This window comes from Thermobia domestica, chromosome 2 (genome assembly GCF_964235325.1).
Source record: "Thermobia domestica chromosome 2, izTheDome1.hap1.1, whole genome shotgun sequence".
Classification (NCBI taxonomy): Eukaryota; Metazoa; Arthropoda; class Insecta; order Zygentoma; family Lepismatidae; genus Thermobia; species Thermobia domestica.
Window position 1 is genome coordinate 70,633,756 of NC_137455.1, and position 20,029 is coordinate 70,653,784.

A 20,029-nucleotide genomic window follows, 5' to 3' on the forward strand; every position below is an offset into this window, starting at 1 on the left:
ACGACACTAGCTGATCATCGATAGGAATTTTACTATCCTAAGTGAAATGGGAATGCTATTCTCATTTGTACAGTGTCGTTTGCTTGTTTATTAGTGTCCTTAGGATGTTATTATGGATTGGATCCAATTTCTCTTTTCAGCACCGAGGCTATATAAAACCGGTATTTAAAGTGTAATTTAAACCGCTTCTCGGGCTTGGATTGCAGTCAAGTATCCCCACTGGAAATCGAACCCAGCACCATACGTACAGAAACCACGTTCATTAGGCATTCAGACACAAAGCGAATACTATTTCTGATATTGATCTTAATGCCTTAGGTATTTGTAGCTAGTGTTGTCCACGAGACTAAATTTAAAGCTGTGTCAACTCGGAAATTTGCTGTGAAAGTCCTATTTCGTCTCGAAGAGTATATATCTGTTTCCGATGACAGTATTCTGTTTTGGCTCTTGTTCAACACTAGTTGTACTTTACGTTGAGAAGAGATCATTGTAACCTTCTTTGATTTTACTCTCCACGATTACACTGTACTCTAAAGGAGACGTAGATTAATAAAAGTAAATGATTTTGAAGAAATTAATGAAATGAGAATGTAGGGAGAAACGAGAAAACTTCGAGAAGCACCAAATACGCCGATTTCTCTGTAAATTTGGGGGGTCCATTCAAATGCAGAAAGCATTTATGAGGATTTTAAAACAAACTGCATTCAAATTATGCCAAATATTGTAAATTTACAAATACAGTAAGGGGTCCACATGAGTTCTGGGGGGCCCGGGCCTCCTCGGCCCGCGGGATCGGCGCCCTTGACAAGCACCATGGACACGAATTTGCCCACTATATTTGGCAGGGGTGCCCACAAGGGGGGGCTATGACGCAAACTGCGTCATTGAAATATTTGGGGGGGTTAAAAATCTATATAAATATGTTTGAGAGGGTGTAAAAATTAATCGAATATATTTTTTTTTTCATGGAAGAACACCTACGGATAGACATTTGAGGGGGGGTGCGTCATGAACATGAGGGGGGGGTGGGCACCACTGTATTTGGGGAAGTTGGGTTGTGGATATGTGAATGTGTGAATAACGAAGACCGTTGCCCCTGTCAGTTCCGGTTCAACTGACATGCACGATACCTTCGGTGCTGTCTCTGTCAAGAAAAAAGTGAACATAATAAACAACTAGGGGCAACGCCTTCGGCGTTGCTTTCTTTGATTCCCCCGTCAAACTGGCATGCATGTTTTTCACTAAACTTGAGCTTAAATGTGATTGGGGCTTTCAGTAATCGGGTAGCGACTCCACAAACTATGGTTTCAACACTGGGTCAATTTGGACACTATTTTTCACTTCTTACCCTCGACCCCACGTTAATGAGGTTGAACTTGAATTTAGGTGGGATCAAAAGTGTTATTATTCATCTCAACGACCGCGAATACTATGAATTCGCCATTCATATCCGTCATTATGGATTACTTTTTTTTACATTTCCCCCTAGGATTGTGTTATCCTTACAGCATCTTTTACCAGATTGCAAGTCAAATTTATATATCAAGTTGCTTTTCTAGAAATGAAATTACATTCTGAGTTTTATCTTTCTAATAATTATGAAGAAATAATGAGATACTCCATTTTTAACAAATTTTAAACCATTTCTTCCCTTTTTAAGCTCCCTCCTTCTGCTTAGGTTACAAACCAAAAAAGTTCTACATAACATAGCGTACGGTGTCTTCCAAACTATGTGGCCGCCCAAAGCTAATAAGGAAGTATTTACATTTTGCTTGTTTTGAAAACGATAGCAAAAAAAGGCGTTTTTTGATCATTATCATTACTGTTTAAGACTTTGTTTTCTTTTCGGCGTCAATGTACACTAAGTGTTCATTAACGCCGAAAAGAAAACGAAGTCTTTAATAGTATTGTTAATGATCAAAAATCGCCTTTTTTGCTGTTGTTCTCAAAACAACCAAAATGTAGATACTTCCCTTTACCTTTAGACGGCCGCAGGTCCCCTCTATAAAATTATATTGTATGAATTTGTATATCGAACAAACCCAGAAACATTCATTCATATATCTATATCAAAATTCCGCGGATATAGGCCAAAGCTGTTGTTGTAACTAATTGGTTTCCAATCTCAAATAAGTATTTCTTCCAATCGCACCAGTCGTTTGGGCACGCTGTTGGTAAGGCGTTCTAAGTCAAATAAAAAACAAAGGTTTTCGGTTCAGCATGCTGTTCGAACGGAACGTAAAACCACCCAAAAATGACACTTAAGGAATGGGCACATTGGTGAGTGACGGAACTACAATCCTTGAAATAATGTTCCCACCAATGAAACAGTCTGCTGAACTGGCATTATAGCTGTCTCATTTAACATAGGGGCCGTTACTAATGTGGAGCAAAAATGACTGTTGCGAATGGAAAAATCTACCATCTTAGATTGAAAGCCGCCTATTTCCAACAACTGTCCTCTCTTTTCTGTTTTATTTTGTATCTTTATTCATAACGGAGTTGGCGTATAATCCCTGACTTTTGATACACCCTATATCTATCTATCTATCTATCTATCTATCTAATATATATCTTATCACCAGGGCCATTTTGTTGGTAGGTGAATCGCCTCAGTCCTCGCCCATACAAGGAAAGGGTAAAGTTTTTCGGAAGAAAAGTAACAAGTTTTACATTTCTAATTCATTGTTATATTCGAAATATTCAGAGATGACAAATTATATTTTGTAATACATTTTTGTGACTAGTCGTCACAAAATAATGTATTCATGCTGAATATGGAATTCTCACGTACATAATTTTTGGCTCTGCAATTTACTTTCATCCCAAACCCCGTAAATCGACGTAACAGCTTTCTGTTTTTTTTTTTTTTTTTTTTTTGTTACAAGTATGCCACATACAGTACCTAAAGTTCGTTGGATGTTAGTCTCTTTCTATGTGAAGTAATAGATTTTATCTTTCCACAAATTTTTCATTTTTATACCAGAAAATTCTCAGTCTGCCTTTAACGTTTTACAGAATAATCAACATCTTAGAATACTGGATACTATTTGTATCAAAACGTAGTGGTGATATTTATCTAATACTAATTTAATCTAATTCTCTAATAATCTAATTATCTAACATTATTTGATTTATGTCTAGCATTCCTTTCAGAAGTGAGGCTATAGAGACGTTGACCTACAGCTTAATATGTGATCGAAATCAATATTCTCCCATTGAGAGTCGAACCCGGGAAAAAATACAAGTGTGTATAACACATCTCGTAAATAAATAGCGTACATGTTCATGTTGCACCTGCAGAATTAATTCTCAAAATTATTTCAGAAGTCTACGTCTCAGCCAGTGTGCTAAAAAATTAATAGATTCTTTGCTTCTAGAACATAAGGGACAAATTCTATGAAATATAAAGATCTAGTTCAGTGCTCGTGGAGTATTATTTCTAGACCTTAAATGTTGACTAGCGCTGACACGAATTACTCATTTTTCTTTGAAAGATGAAATTCATATGTGGGACGCGGAGGCCCAGTATTAAAGACTTCTTCTTTGACTAACGGTGTCCCTGGTTCGATCCCATCTGTCGCCAAATGGGTTTTGTGGTGTACAAACACGATATCAGTGGGTTTTCTCGCGGTTCTCCCATTTCTTGCCACTTTCTTCATTCCACTATTTCGTTAATTATCATTATCACCGTCTCCCTTAATCTCAGAGCATAACAGTTGAATGTTAGACTTAAAGTAATGACGTTCATACGGGATCTGCAGGCGTTTACTCCGTCGATTTAAAACTCTTTGGAATCTTTCAATAACTTTTTCCTACAAATATCAATTAATTAATATACCAATTAATCAATTCATTAAATATCAAACTAGATCCGTAGACGTTGTTATTTATTTATTAATTTATTACACCCATATTAAGAGAGACAACGCCAAAGGCGTTACTCTATTTTTTTATTTATTTCACTGATATTGATAGGCGCAACGCCTAAGTTGTTGCTCTTCTTTATTCATTCACTTCACTCATTTCTTCATCTTCAAATAGCTATAAACCTTCTACTGCCCGTGCAAAAAAGGAGAGGCTATTTCAGCTAGTAACTTTATAAATACATAGATAAATAAATAAATGCATAATAAATTACCTGCAAGCATATTACTTTGTTTAGCTAGATGTGATGTGTGTCGACCGATATATGCATTATGTTTGTACAATCTTTTAGTTAAACAAAAAAATAATATTTAAGAGTTAATAATATTTTTAGAATGCGCTATATCTCTGATTAACCATATTGTGTTACCTCCGTACTAGAGTCATAATGAAGGGCTTATTCAGAATAGATTTCAGTACCATTTTCATCACAGTAAGTAGCAAAGTTCTCGTACAGCATCATATTTTTTAGGTCTACAAAAAGATCGTTTTCCTCCCTTTTCTCCTGCGTGAACTTTTTGGTAAGTTCCAAATGGGATACAGTTGTTGAACATCGCTGATTCATCATATCCAAAATTTGTACATGGTACAGTATATTAAGAATAATACAGGGGCGATTCAGAAAGTAATGCTTCCAAGCCCACTACTTGGCCAATAACGCTGCAAATATTCTGACCTGTTTATGATTAATACATTGATGTTTAAGCTTTAGAATGTCACTTGTTTCGCCTTCCTATCTATTCTCGTTCCAGAGCAATGGAGCAATTCATGGCATGCAATGGTGGTTGGTTGAAAAAGCGGGCTGTCATTGAATTTCTGACTGCAGAAGTTTGGGCGCCCAGGAACGAGTCATGGATACACCATTACGGATACACCGGAAACGAAGCGTCAAGGGATGGAGTATCACCATACGTCCTCTCCTCCGCTAAAAAATTCAAAGTTGTCCCATCTGCTGGTAAAGTGCTGTTGACATTCTACCTCACCCTACCTATAGTCCGGGTCTTGCATCCAGCGACTTTTGTCTCTTCCTCGAAATTAAGAATCATCTTAAGGGCCAACGCTACAGTTGTGACGCGGAGGTGGAAGCACCAGTTCAGTAGTGGCATCGCCAGCAACCACCACAATTCTTCGCCGACGGCATGAAATACCTTGTTTCGCGTTGGCGCAAATGTGTTGCCCGTAATAGAAATGCAATTCTTGAGTTATACATCCCACGGTAATGGCGGCTAGGATAAAGGAGACGTTGATGATAAGAAATGAACGAAGTAGTGGAATGAATAAAGTATAAGGAAAGGGAGAACCCCGAGGAAACCCACGCACACGGTTTTTGTCCAGCAGAAAGTTCTCTTGGATCTAGCTGGGATCGAACCAGGGACCCCATGCACCAGAGGTGAACACTATTACTGAACCACAGTGGCCCCTCTATTATCCGTAATGGAGACTATGTTGAAAAATTATGCCACATTTGTAGCTGACATTGCAAGCTTTCCAGTGATACCTATATTGGTACTGTATGTCAAACACAATTAAAGGTATCACTTTGGAGGCATTGCTTTTGGAATCACCCTCGTAGAAAGAAATACGTATATGTATGGGTAAAAATTTCAATGAAAATTTGAACCAAATACCTACGAAACAAACACCTCGTGGCACTAGCTGAACAGAAGATACGAAACATTGAACCGGTAGAAACAAACAATAGCTTCATTGGTGCTGATTTCACTGGTGCCAACAAACAAAAAATCGATAGAACCTCATAGATATTTCGATAGTCGTTGGTCGTGGGTCGAAATTTACACACGCATATTTCGTGTTTTGAACAGTTTGACATCCAGCCATATAGTGCGTCCCTCTTAGATATAACTCGTGACATTAAGAAAAATTCTTTAAAAATTCTGGATGACCCGCCTAATTTTTGATGAGGTATCAATCCTAAGTGACACATATCATTTTCATCAGCTCAAAAACTTCTATTAATTAGTATATGTCTCATGTTCGGGTACAATATAATAATATTGTAGATTTATTATAACAAATATTATTTTATTTCATATGTTAAAAAAGTAAACAAAATATTTCAAAGAAGTTATAGAACATTATCGAAATAATTAAAGATATGTGAAATCATATTTCCCAAAATTACTTGTCTTCTAATGTTTTTCAGAAATTGTAAAATATGGTAAGTGGAAATACTAGAATAATAACAGAATATATTTCTAAATACTAATGCATCTAATTTGTAATAATTTATATTACATTAGCTAAAATGTCCGTTCTTCCCTCGGGGAGAATTCTTTTATGGAAAATATTTTTTTGCCCCTTCCCCCTTAGAATACTTAATTCAATGAAAGTGTAATGCTAAGATTACAGAAGATACTCTACTTTGGGAATAAATCTTAAAATACTCTACCTCCACAGAATGCATCCTTAATCAAGTAGATATGATTACAAACCCCAGCTTGAAGTGGATACTAATTATCCCCCAAAAGTCATTTCAAGCGGATCAGATGTTTTTCTGACAACGAAAACTATGAATTCGACACTAATATCGGCTGTTTTCGATCATTTCATATGTCTCCCCTTTCCCTCCCTCTAGGAATCAGGGAGCTGATCTTGGATTTAAATGGCACCAAATCTGTCATCAATTAACTTAGGGACCACGAAAACTGTAAATGCGACATTAATATGGGAAATTTTAATTTTTTTTACGTCATCCCTACCCTCTAGGTGTGGGTCTGAATTTGGACTAAAAAGATATCGGAACTATCACTAATCTGATCATGAACTTCAAACACTGTGGATTCGACACTAATATCGGCCATTTTCTATCATTTTACATGTCTTCCCCTACAACTCTCTCCAGTTTTCCAGGAAGAACTAATACATGTATCAAGTTTAGTTAAAATTGCTCCAGGTGTTCCAGAGTTACGCTGGAACATACAACACACACACACACACACACACACACACACATATATATATATATATATATATATATATATATATCAGTTTTATAAATATAAATGATGTAGTTTTGAGTTTGAGAAATAAGCTTCTGGTATTCAACTGTTATGTTTACAGCCTTAATTGTAATGTTTCTAATCTACGTACGTCATCCAATTTCGTTCGTTTCAGGTGATTATCAAGTATTTCTCTCTGTCTTGAACAAAATATAGGCCTATTACTTGTGAACAAACTACATGACTACGGTTTTCTTGTGAGTGGAGTATGATAGTGTTATTGCTGTATTTTATTCTCCAAATGTAAGTATATTTTTTTATTATTGCCATTATTGAATATTACACATTTTTACTACACACACTGTTCCAGAGTGCCAAAATCATAAGAGTCGAAATACTGTAGAGTCGGAGAGCTGAAAAATAATAATTAATCAAACCTTTTCGCACTGGAATATTTCGATATGCAGAGTTTACATATTTAAATATACACACTTATTAAACTATTTAAGATTAGATAGTCCTCTAACCTCTAGCTAACTCATAAGCTTCCAAGAATACTTTAATAAAATATTGAATTTCTCCACTTTATATAATCGGGTTAATTCCTCTCTCAACATTCTCAGGATTTTGCACTCTGCACGGTTTGATCGTTTAGTAACATTATATTTTGTTCTTAACTTGACAATTTTAATATAGATCTCTACCCTGCTTTAAATCAACAATTCAGTTAAACCAGGGGCGGACCAAGGCAAAATTTTCACCCGGGAAAAGTGACATTTTTGCGTCCCGCCCCCAAGTCCAAGTCTACATTACATTGTATTACAGTTGTTTTAATATTTTAAACCCATTTTTCAAAAAGAAAAATTAATACTCAAATACATGATATAGGTATATTTAGTACTTAAAAATATACCTATGGTATCAATTACATTGTATTATTATTATTATTATTATTATTATTATTATTATTATTATTATTATTATTATTATTATTATTATTATTATTATTATTATTATTATTTATGTACCAATATGTATAAACAAGCACAATATCGAACAACATTTATTGAATACTATTATTAGTGACATGACTACTGCTATATTGTATATTGTTTTATTAAAAATATCAGGAGTCCTTCTACCATATATCCGACTATGTAACAACCTATTCTAATAACGTGAAAAACTAATAAATACATTTCATATATGTTGAACGTGTTTTACGCACAGCAATATAAGCAACCCTTTTTATATAGGTCTTAGTAGTTGAAGTCCATAGCACTCAAAAATGAATCTCATAAATTTGTACAAAAGCTGAACACTCTTACAGGACTAAAACTTAATAATAGGATGTATCAACTATTAGAAATCCTCTAATTTTCGTAAGATTGTTATGTAAATAAACCATATCAAAGTCAATTTAGGGAACTTTATAAGAAAGGGTCTATTCGATTGTTTCCAGCGTCCAAGCGTATATTCGATTTCACAAACACTGTCGAAATGAATGATTTGGCAAGAATTGCACATAGCAAAACAATAACATATCCTAGACACTACTTTCAACAAAGGCTGACAGTTTGGCGCGGCTCTGTTGTTTCTAAGAAATCAAAAGTAAGTGCTGTATATACTGTGCTATATACACACACACTTTCACTTTAAAAGAGTAGCATATATAAAATCCAATAACATTCATTGCCTGGGAAAAGTTCACAAACAATATGGCACGCTATAAACAAAACCAAATCCTCCTCCACTCTTTCTTCTACATGCCATGTCTCCATTTGTCGATACAGGCTCTGTAGCACTATGAAACTATCTTCTTCCACGGTGAAACGGAAAGAGATGATGTAATTGACCTACTCGCCAAGAACATAAACAAAAAAAAAAAAAAAAAAAAAAAAAAGCCAGTAGAAAATACGTTATAAAGTTTACTTTTTGAGGCTCGTTTTGGCGCTCCCTGAATCCGGCGCCTCGGACAGTTGCCCGGCGCTTGGCCCGCCCCTGAGTTAAACAACGACAAGGTAGTTTGAAGCAGAAAAGAGTGAAATGCTAGTAAAATTGTGTTTTGTGATGGTTTACTTTTGTTTTGTATTTTATTTATCTTAAATCACTTACTTTTATTTTTTATTTTATATTTTATTTATTTATTTTTTTTACTAATTTCCAACTTCTTACAAAAATATTATAACATATAACAGCAAGATAACATTGTAAAACATTGAATTAAACATATAGGTATTGGAGTACTGTATATTCAAGAACTTCAAAAGAACACAAACTCAACTTAATTATACCAATTTGCTTAAAAATAAAATTAATATTAAATAACATTCATTACAAGTAGTATGTCTCAGTGGTAGAGCGATCACCTCTCTCTAGTGATGTCCCTGGTTCAGTTCTAGCTCCAGCCAAGTGGTGTTATTGGTGATCAAACCCTATGTGGGTGGCTTTTCTCGGAATTCTTTTGCTTCCTTGAACTTTCGTCATTTCGCTATTATTGTCCTTCACATCTTTAACTGTCATCTTTCAAGAATTCGTGCACAATCGTGAGACGTTAAAATAATAATAATAATAAAAAATAGTATTTGAGTAAAGAGTATGTCAGTAATAATGGGACGTCTTATCTCACTTTAGGTTACCCTCACTCATGGGCCCATGCGACATAGCATTAGTGTAAATGAGTCACAGGTACTTTGGCCCGGGCTTTGCATTACATTATTTTAATATGCTTATGCTTAGTCAGGGCCATGCATTACAGCATTGGCACGAATTAGTCAGAGGTACTTTGCCCGGGTTACGTCCAGGAGAGTACAGGACCTTGTTCCTTTTTACGGACATAAAATTTTGATTTTTATCTCTTTGGTGCGCGCTTTATTATCTTATATCGTTATATGATGGAGTACAGGGTATTGGAGGGGAGTATGTATAGACCCACCTTAAATTTTCTTGTTTCCTTTTATGAATATAATTTTCGGCGGTTATCAGGTACTTTGATGAGCCTTTAGTACCTTGTATCTTATATGATTAATACAAAGCCCTAGATAGAAGTACATTACTTAAATATGAGGATGTATCTGGTTCCCTTTCATGGGCATAAAATTATCAGAAATACAAAATTTGTAGAGTGGTATATTCTTTGATGAGGATGTTATTACCTTATGTCATTATATGATGGAGTACATGGTGTTGGAGGGTGTATGTACAGTCTCACCTTAAATTTTCTCGTTCACTTTTATGGGTAGTTTTTTATTTTCTTTGATGTAATCTTATTACCTTATATAATTATATGAGGTTCATTCTCTTTCATAAGGCATGGATATAATGGTGCTCTTCTTTCAAATTTCGGGAGGGTACCTAGGATTACCCTTAAACAAGAATTTGTTTTAAAAAAATAGTAAATGATGTTTAGAACCCATTGCCAATTTTGGTGGCCCATTTCGTTCCTTAAAATGGCCAAAAATATAAAATTTGACGGTTTCTGGCCTATTTTTATTCTTTTTGACGAGGGTTTTATTATCTTATATCATTATATGATTGAGTATTAAAGTACTTGAAGGTTCCCCTTGGAGATACTATGTATAGTACACCTCTTGCATGTCTTTCATAGAACAAGGGTACATATATAAGCCCTCTCAAATTTTTGTGGGTCAAAGGTCAGGATTATGGCTTTTTTTGGCAGAGCCAGGATCATGGTCCAGAACTAATTTTGTTCCCTTATAATAGTATAAAATTGCCATAAAAGAAAAAGAAAGAAAGCAAAGAAAACTTTGGGACAGATACCTAACTTTTGAGGTCAAAGGTCAAGATTCAATTTTGATTGGTGGGTCTTTTAATACTCAAACCACGATATTTAATAATCAAATTGTGTGTCATGTTTCGCCTGAAAATTAATATTCATTCTGAGACGCATAAAAGAGGAAGGTCTTGAACTTGGTCAGTATCTCTTCAATTATCATATTAATTTATAATGTTTTCGTTCGTGAATTAAAATAAAAAGGGTTCACAGTATTTAAAGGCTTCTTTGCGTGTTGGCTTATAATCATATGTTTTAAAAGCAAACATCAGAGTCAATTACATATGTTTCCTATAAACGCAGGGCCGTCGCGTGGGTTGTAAGCGCCCGGGTCGAGAATTCCAAGGCGCCTTCCTCTCCAGTGTGTTATGAGAAACAATCAGAGTTTATTCTGTACTCCTTGAATTAAATATGAAATGTAAAATCATAATGTAATATAAAAGAAGTTAGTATTATGCGAACATTTTAAAGTGAATGGATTTTATAGTTAAAACATAGAAGTTAATGAAAACATAGTTTTGAATTATTGAAATCGAGTGCTAATCTTGTTTATTTTGAACTTGATATACATCAACATATTAATAGCATAGAATATATAAATAACGATACAAATATTTCAAGATAAAAAAATCTTCTCACAGAGGGCTGGAGAGAACCCAGTTGAATAATCTTAGACGATGTTTTACATTACCGGTAATTTTCAAGTTCAATACTCAATCAGAAGTCCCTCAAGTATCTAATCTAGCTCCCCTATTTTTTCTTCTTGTTATTAATACAGCCCGGATTTATATGCAAAATGCATGTTTATACCGACATGCAAAAACGTATGGAAAATAGTTTTTTCTTTCCGACGAACTTATAAGGATTCGTTTGAGACGCATGTGATAGCGCATATAAGTGCATATTTTGAGTGAATTTCGATGTGCATGCATGCTTTCGGAAACTTTGCAGGATACTGCATATTTCCGAATTATATTGCTGCATACTTGCATATTTCAGAGCATATCAAGAAAGTAGGCTTTGTTTAAAGTGAACTGAATCACTCTGTAAACACAGTTGTGGGATAAAATGTTGTATAGAATAATAGAATAAAGTGTTGTATCCTAAATTAGTCCATTTGACTTGTCTTGCACACGTTTTTCATCGCGTAGCAGAAACAATCAGATGCCAATACTCGGCAGTAGACAAACTTGTATCAAATGTAAATAAAGTATTTGTGAAAGTTCCATCGTGTGTACGTATCTTTTGCGAAATTACGAAAAATGTTCCGATACCTTCGCAACCTGTTTTAACCGTGGCTAGAAGCTGTGTCCTATTATGCAGATAACTTAAATCAAGTGAAGAAAGTTGTAAACTCACTAAATCCCGATAGAACCGCTATTTATGTGTCACAAAAATATTTACCTACAAGTGGCATTAAGAACAAAATTAACTACATACACAACCACTTCTAGAGATTACCTGAAATTATCAGACAGTTGGAATTCCGTAACATTCTTTTGCAGGATTCACTCTCCTTGTTAGGCGAATTATCATAGCCTTTGTCCAGGTAAACTCACGGGGTTACGCAAATAGCGTCAGAGAATCTTTGCCAAGTATTAGCCAAAAATCTCAGGTACAAAACAATCTGTGACATTGTAAATATACTTCATGGTGAAAATATGGAATTGGAAAAGGGCCAAACACAAAAAGACATTTAGTGTCTTGGTGCCAGTGATTTCTGCTGATTAAGAAGGGAATTTTTGATCTACAAAACGTTTTTTACTGATAAACGCAGAGTTTCAGAAGAAAATCTAAGGAAAACGTTTATATTTCATTGCAACAGAGGTAATTAAGATAAGATATTTTGGAAAGAAATTGGTGTATTTTTTTCTTAGTGTATATTTCAGTGCGTATATTAAAATTTTTAATGGATATTTTTAAAATCTTTTTCATGCATATTTGCATGCATATTTCGGGGTTTGTTTGTGCATGGAAATCCAGGCTCTAGTTATTAATGATATTCCTCTATGTATTAAAACTTCTAAGTTCTTCATTTCGCCGACAATCTCAAATTACATTCCAAAGTAAGTTCCATTGATGACTGCGTGAAACTTCATTAGGATCTACAAAGAGTTCAAATATGGTGTAATAAGAATTAATTAGTCCTAAATGTGTACAAATGTAAATCTGTATCTTTCACAAGGAAAGAAAATCAAATTACCTATACAATAAGTGGCACTTCCTTGTCTACCCCAAATACTATCAAAGATCTAGGAGTTATAGACTATCTGATTGCAAATTAATCTTTGCTCAACACGTTGACGCAATAACGAATAGTGCATATAGAAACCTAGGTTTAATTTATAGGATAGGACAGGATTTCTACAAAGAATCAAAATTTATAAGGTTGTATTTCTCGTATGTGAGGTCAAAATTCCACTGTTGTACTGTTTGGACACCAAATGTCACTAAATACTCTGACGCAATTGACAATATACAGTTTAAATTTTTTAAAATACATGCATACAAGAAAACCGGTTTCTACCCAAAGTATGTCCCATATGAAGACTTAGTAAAAATTTTAGTTTTCAAACATTAGAAAAAAAGGATATGGGTGTTTGATCAGTTGTTCTTACATAAATTATTAAACAGTAAAATTGACTGTCCAGCATTAGTTTCAGAAGTATTATTACGTGTCCCAACAGGTAAGACTAGAACAGCAAACACTGAGACATTCTATTGTAGAAAAACAACAACTATCATATTACACCAGTCTCTTCTGTGGAGAATGTGTGTGCTTCATATAACGAAATTATTAGATTCATGTAGTAGATGTATTTAATATGTCCGCAAACAAGTTCAAAAGTATTGTCGAGAGAATACACATTTAATTCTACGTGACAGCCTTATGGTTTGGATATTAACTTAAATTCTTCTGGTATTTAGGACTTATGATTACATAGATATTGTGCTAAGCTCTCCAATGTAGAGTACAATGTAACTTTAGTTAAATATAATGATAATATGCGTACCTTAAGGTGGATCACCACCCGGATCACTACCCTTAATTACTGCACAATGAAACGTTTCATATTATAAATATTGTACTAATAGAGTATTGTTTCAGCTACAGCACAAGACACTGATTCATTTGGTTGTGTCTCCTGGTATCGAAAAATGTAACAAATAAAAGAAAATATTTGATTCGTTTTACAATGAGCATGGCACTTGCTCTTAGACCTTAGTAGAAGTGCTCAGTTTTATGAAATGTTTATTTGTATGTGTAAAGAATTTTAAAGTAAAAATCTTATTACGAAATCGGTACATTGTTTGACCGTTTTTCGTGTTACGCTTCACATTTTATTTAAATATTAATTTACATTTAAGGAATTTATATTTTGAGAAGAAACTTGCACAGAACTCCATAATGCGTTGTTTCCAAATTTGTACGTTTACTGTGGTAGTCACAATAAGAAAATTCCTAGATTCTAGCGTTGCAGTTCGAGAGGCGGAACATAGCTATGAATTAGGTAAGGGTCGAAAACTAATTTCTCCAGTAAGTATCCAAGCAGACTTCATTGATTGCTTCCTTTATTATCTGTCATCAATAAACACTCGGCACTATCTGGCAACCCCGTATTATTCAAGCAGCGTTTAGCATAGTACTGAGAACACCTAGTGACCCACCTTAATGTGCTCTTCTTAAACTTTTGACAAGATTGCATCACCAGAGCTGTATGATTTATCAAAGTTTAGGGTAATTTTCCTGGTCCTGGTGTCAGCTCGTATGATCCGAATTTTAGATTTATGTCTCAAATAACCTTGACGTTTTAGTTTAAAATCTCAACTAAAAATATTTTAGTACTTGGCAAGAAAATTTCAATAAGTGCTAAAATGTTGAAATTAAATAAAGAAAACGTTTCACGGTTAACTGCCAAACTTTATCCGGTTTTCAACTATACGATTAAGAAAAGAAACGGTTTTTAACTATTTGATTAATTTGTGAGTCGTGACCAATTTTCAGTTATTACAAAAAGTTCAAGTCAAAATTTGAAACCACAAGTTTCGAATTAAAATTTCTCAAACAAAAGTTTTCAAACTAAAACAACTTGAACTCAAAATTCTCAAACCAATAAAAAGAGAAATTAAAACTAAATTTTAGAATCAAAAATATTCAAATCAAAATTTCAAACAATAAACTCAAATCAAATTTTAAAACTAAAAGTATTCAAACAAATTTTTAAATCAAAATTTTTGAAACCGAAGTTTTCGAATTAAAAATTTTCGAACACGAAATTTTCAGATCAAAAAATTTCAAAGCAAATTTGAAAACTAAATTTTAAAATTAAAAATTTCAAATCGAGATTTTCGAACTAAATAATTTTCAAATCAAAAAATTTCAAACTCAAGCTTTTCGAAACATTTTCAATATAGGTTTGAAAGTAACCACCTTATCAGATTACACCTTAGATTGTGCATTGTAACAAAAGTTTAAAATGCTGTCGGTTTTAACAACTTTTAGTTTAAAAAACTTTGAAAGACCAACTACATTTTACAGGAAACAAACATTGACAAATTGATAAGAAACACGTTTCATGGTTAGCTCTTAAACTTTATCCGTTTTCAACAAATGAACGAGTTTCGACTGCATTTATAATCTTAAAATTCAAAGTGTAAAATCAATAGTGTAATGTTAGAGGTAGGAATTATCAAATTCAGCCATCAGGAAATTTGTAACCATTTGAAGATACAGATGGTGATCAGAAAAATGGAAACAAACTGAACGAAATTGCAATTTACCAGATTAATATGGTGTCGGGCCACCTTTCGCCTTCAGAACAGCCTTGATACGACGTGGGATGGAGCCATAGAGGTCGTGAATGGTAGCAAGTGGGATTCTACATCATTCCTTGTGCAGGGCATCGGCCAGTTCTGTGAGAGAGGATGGAGGTGGAAATCGTCGCCGGAGTCGTGTTTCCAAGACGGACCACAGATGTTCAATTATGTTGAGATCTGGGGATTGGGCGGGCCAGAGGAGGTGTTGAACTTCATCCCGATGTTCCTCAAACCACGCTGCAACAACGCCAGCTGTGTGAATGGGTGCATTACCATCCTGGAAGATGGCGTCATTGTCCGGGTACAACATCCGGACCATAGGATGCAAGTGGTCTCCTAAAATTGCAACATAATCGTTGGCAGTGATTCGTCCTCTAAGTGTGACAACAGGAATCAATGAAAACCATGATATGGCGGCCCACAGCATCACCGAGCCGCCGCCATGTTTCACAGTTGGACACATGAGACACTGCAAACCATAAGCTTCTTAGGGCGTTCTCCACACATAAACACGGCCCGTGGTTGGGAGTAGGGTGGAGGATGACTCATCCGACCATATCACACGTTTCCAGTCCTCAACGGTCCAAGTTGTATGGTCGCGGCACCATTTGCGGCGTGCGAAAGCGTTATGGTCCGTGATGAGCGGTTTGGCCCGTGCAACACGACCCCGTAAGTTCATGTCATGTAATTCGCGGCGGACTGTATTTGTCGAAACAGAGTGGGGGAGGTGCTGATTGAGTTCCTTCGTCACTTGCTCCGCAGTGGCACGACGGTTCTGCGCGACAATGCGCTTTAATACCCGGCGTGACCTGTCACTCATGATTGTCTTCCGCCCACTGTTCCGCTTCCCCGATGTGGTTTCCCCTGTGTTGTGCAAGCCGTCATCACCTTCGACACTGTCCCACGCGACACACGTAACACAGTAGCCACTGCCGTCACACTCACTCCACATAACCGCGCACCAACAATTTGCCCTCTTTGAAAATCTGAGAGGTCTCCCATTTTACACTACCTCCGTCTGCTGCAGCCACTGAACACTGCTGTTCCACTGCGCCTGACGTAGTATGGACACCGATCTAACACACCACCACCAGCGGTCCGGCGCTGCGGGCGCCACGACCCCACTGCCAACCAATACATCTGACGTGTTACCAGCTACAGGTGTTTCCATTTTTCTGATCATCATCTGTATGTCTCCCATGTCACAGTATTTTCGTCAATGAAAAACGGTCTTATGAAGTGGTTCGTTGATACGGCACACCATACACTCACTTTCGGGCTGTCTCTTTCGTGTATTTCATATTCATGAGGGTTCTCAGTTCCCCAAACAAGACAGTTGTACCTGTTTACATTTCCTGAAACATGGAAAATAGCCTCATCTGAGAAGATGGGTAACTGTAGAATTCCCTTTCATCATTCAGTCGTTTCAGCATCAGTTCACAGAGCTCCACTCTTGTGTCTTAATCTTTTTCTGTCAGTTCATGCACACATTTAATCTTGTACGGTTTGGCTTTCAAATGCTTACGCATTATCTTGAGCGTTGTTGACTGAGGGATTCCCAACTCCAGCGAACGCCACGCTATCGAATTTCTTGGAATATTCTGCACTGGAGAATCGGCTAATGATAGTGTTGCAGCGTTGCGCAAAGTCCAAAGTATTTCATGAAAAAAATATTATTATCAATAGTACTAAAGAACAGAAAAAATACTTTCTAATACTCCCATATATACACTTTAAATAACATTTTTTTTACTTCTGTAACTGTCCGTTTCGTTAATCCGTTTTAAAAAGCGAAAAATAATTCGTCACAGAGTCTCTAATTTATATTGCGTTTCAGCGAGCATACAACGACTAGATTCCTTCAGCGCGGCAATTGGAGCGAAGGTTAAGTCTCCTTTCCCCTATCTAAGAAGTTAAAGGGACTGGTCGTTGCAGTGCTTCTGCAACACAGCACCGTTTCCAGTGAACGAGAAGGTTTTTTCCGTTAATAAGATTTCTGAATTGTATTTCACTAGCAATTAACAAATGGAATTTGTTTTTATGCATTCATATTTTTAAATTACGGCAGCATACTGAAGCAAATCAATATAATGACAATTAAAAAAAAAGTGATTGCAGAATTACAAAACAAGAAAGAAAATATTTAGTAGAGTAGAAAACAAATGAAAGAAGACCCGCATTTACAAGTTAATTCTTAGCTTATATTGATAATGAAGGCTTCTCCTACAGTAATTTGTGAATCAAATATTAATAAGTCAGTATGTAGAATCGTTCCCCACCCCCTCTGTGGATAGTATTTTAGTATATACATATTTCTTTTATAAAATAAGTATATTTTATACTCTTGATAATTTCCACATAAAACTGTATGATGGGGAACGCCACATTGAATTTTGGAACTAGTTAGCAATGCTCAGGGGCGTAGCCACGACGGGGGTCCAGCGGGTCCGGACCTCCCAAAAGTTTCGAAACTTGACTAACATTTGTAGACTTTCCTAACGAACTATACTTGTTTAACAGAGAAACAATTGATGTAGGCTAGATATTTTATTTTACGCCTCATCATGTACTCTTTCTTTTCTTACAAAAATAACCGTACTATCATTTTTTCTAAAAAATATAGGGACAGTAATTAAGAATTATTTATCGTCTTTTCTGGTGCAGTATAAGACAGGTTCGATATTACGTAGACGTATTGGATCTCCCTCAAATACTTTGGACCCCTCCCAGCTAACATGCTGCTGGACATCTGGCGGGTTTCAAGGTTTTGTTTCCAGAAGGTATGACATTGATAAGCATTGTTTCTCCTCATGTGGAAGTATATTGTGTTCATCGGGCATTGCGTAACAACCAAGACGGATGATTTGAAATGTATTTTTTTTTACGCACATGAGTGTGTGTTGATGTATGAATATGTGACATTCGGAATTCATATACCAGTACCTCTTTTGTATCAGCTCTTTTGGTTTTTAAATATTAGATTTAATTTTATTGTGTGTGCTTTAATTCTGCAAATAACCTACAAATTCTGAATGAATTGTATACCATGACTTCTCTAAACAACTTACAAAAAAATTGACTAGCTTTCAACTGAGGAAAAACTTGCAATTAAGGCTTAGACAAAACAAACACAGGGTAATTCAGCAAAGTGTTCGAAGAAAAACCAGTTTGAATTTACAGAATATCTTATGGCAGTAATGTTGTTTGCACTAGATACATTTCCTCAATTTATTTTAAATTTTCCTAGATAAACTGTGAATAAAGTGTGTTCAATGTACATTTTTTATAACACTAATCTCTGCTACGAACTGTCTTCAGTCAACGCTGAAGAGGAATTCGGATCACTGTCAGGGACTGAGTTTGCTAGAACGAATCGTTCGCAATAATCTAGAAAAAATATTTAGTGAATCTACAAAGCTTCTGAAATTAATATTAACTGTACCTATGGCGTCAGCAAAAGACGAAAATGTTTTTTTTTTTTTTTTTTTTTTTTTTTTTTTTTTTTTACATCGAAAAGAATTGACACTTTCAAGTAATTGAATGTCCCAAGTGATTAATCAGATAAAATGTTCTGCATTTTTATTTTTTAAAACAGAAATTTATTTAATTTCACACGTCACATAGCATTTGCATCTAAAGTTATACTGATTAGTCAATGAGTCCACTTTATATCTTCTGTCTCCGATTGTTCGTACTGTAACACCCGAAACCACAATCCACCGGCCGCCACTGCTCTCCAGGCTATCGAGAAACCCTTCGCACCGTGTTTGGGCTTACTGGCGACCGGATCACAAATACTCCCGGTAGCCAGAATTTCATTGTGCCAACTCTTTATACTCCTGACATCAGGATGCACTTTTTTGTACACTCGTCAGTTTTATGTACACGGTAAGTTTCGCTGGACACACACTTAATTTCAGTGCTGCATACCAGCCCTCCCCACACACTGTGCTTTCTCTTGTACCGTCGCCTTTCATGACTTTTGTTGTCACCAGTGTTGCCAACCTCATCATTGTGATAGTGTTACCAACTAAACTTTTTCAGATCATCTCACAATTTAAAATGCATTTCACTTCAATATTTAATATTTTTTTTTAAAAAAAGTTATAAGCATTCGTTTTATATCAAAGGCTTCAATAAAATCTTTTTAGCTCAGGCACACCTTCTTGATTTTTTTTTAATATATGTAGAAATGTTGTTTCGATTCTGTAAGGAAAATGGAAGCGTAACTGTCACTCTAACTCTTTGTTACATGTCAGATTTCTCGGCACAAGGGAGCTGGAAAATGTGTTCTTACCCGTTTCTTGAGTCGTTTATTCACTAAACTAGGGATAAAAGTAGGCACATATTAAATTATTTTGGAGGGATGGGGTCCTAAGCTTTTGATGGCTGTCCAAATTCAATATGAGTATAAATAGCTACTAAACTTAGACTAAATTTACAGAAAAGTTGGGATTTCGGAGGGAGTGTATGATGCAGTTTCATCTTCCCGGGTGAGACCGTGTCATTGGGTTTGGTTGACCATGTATCT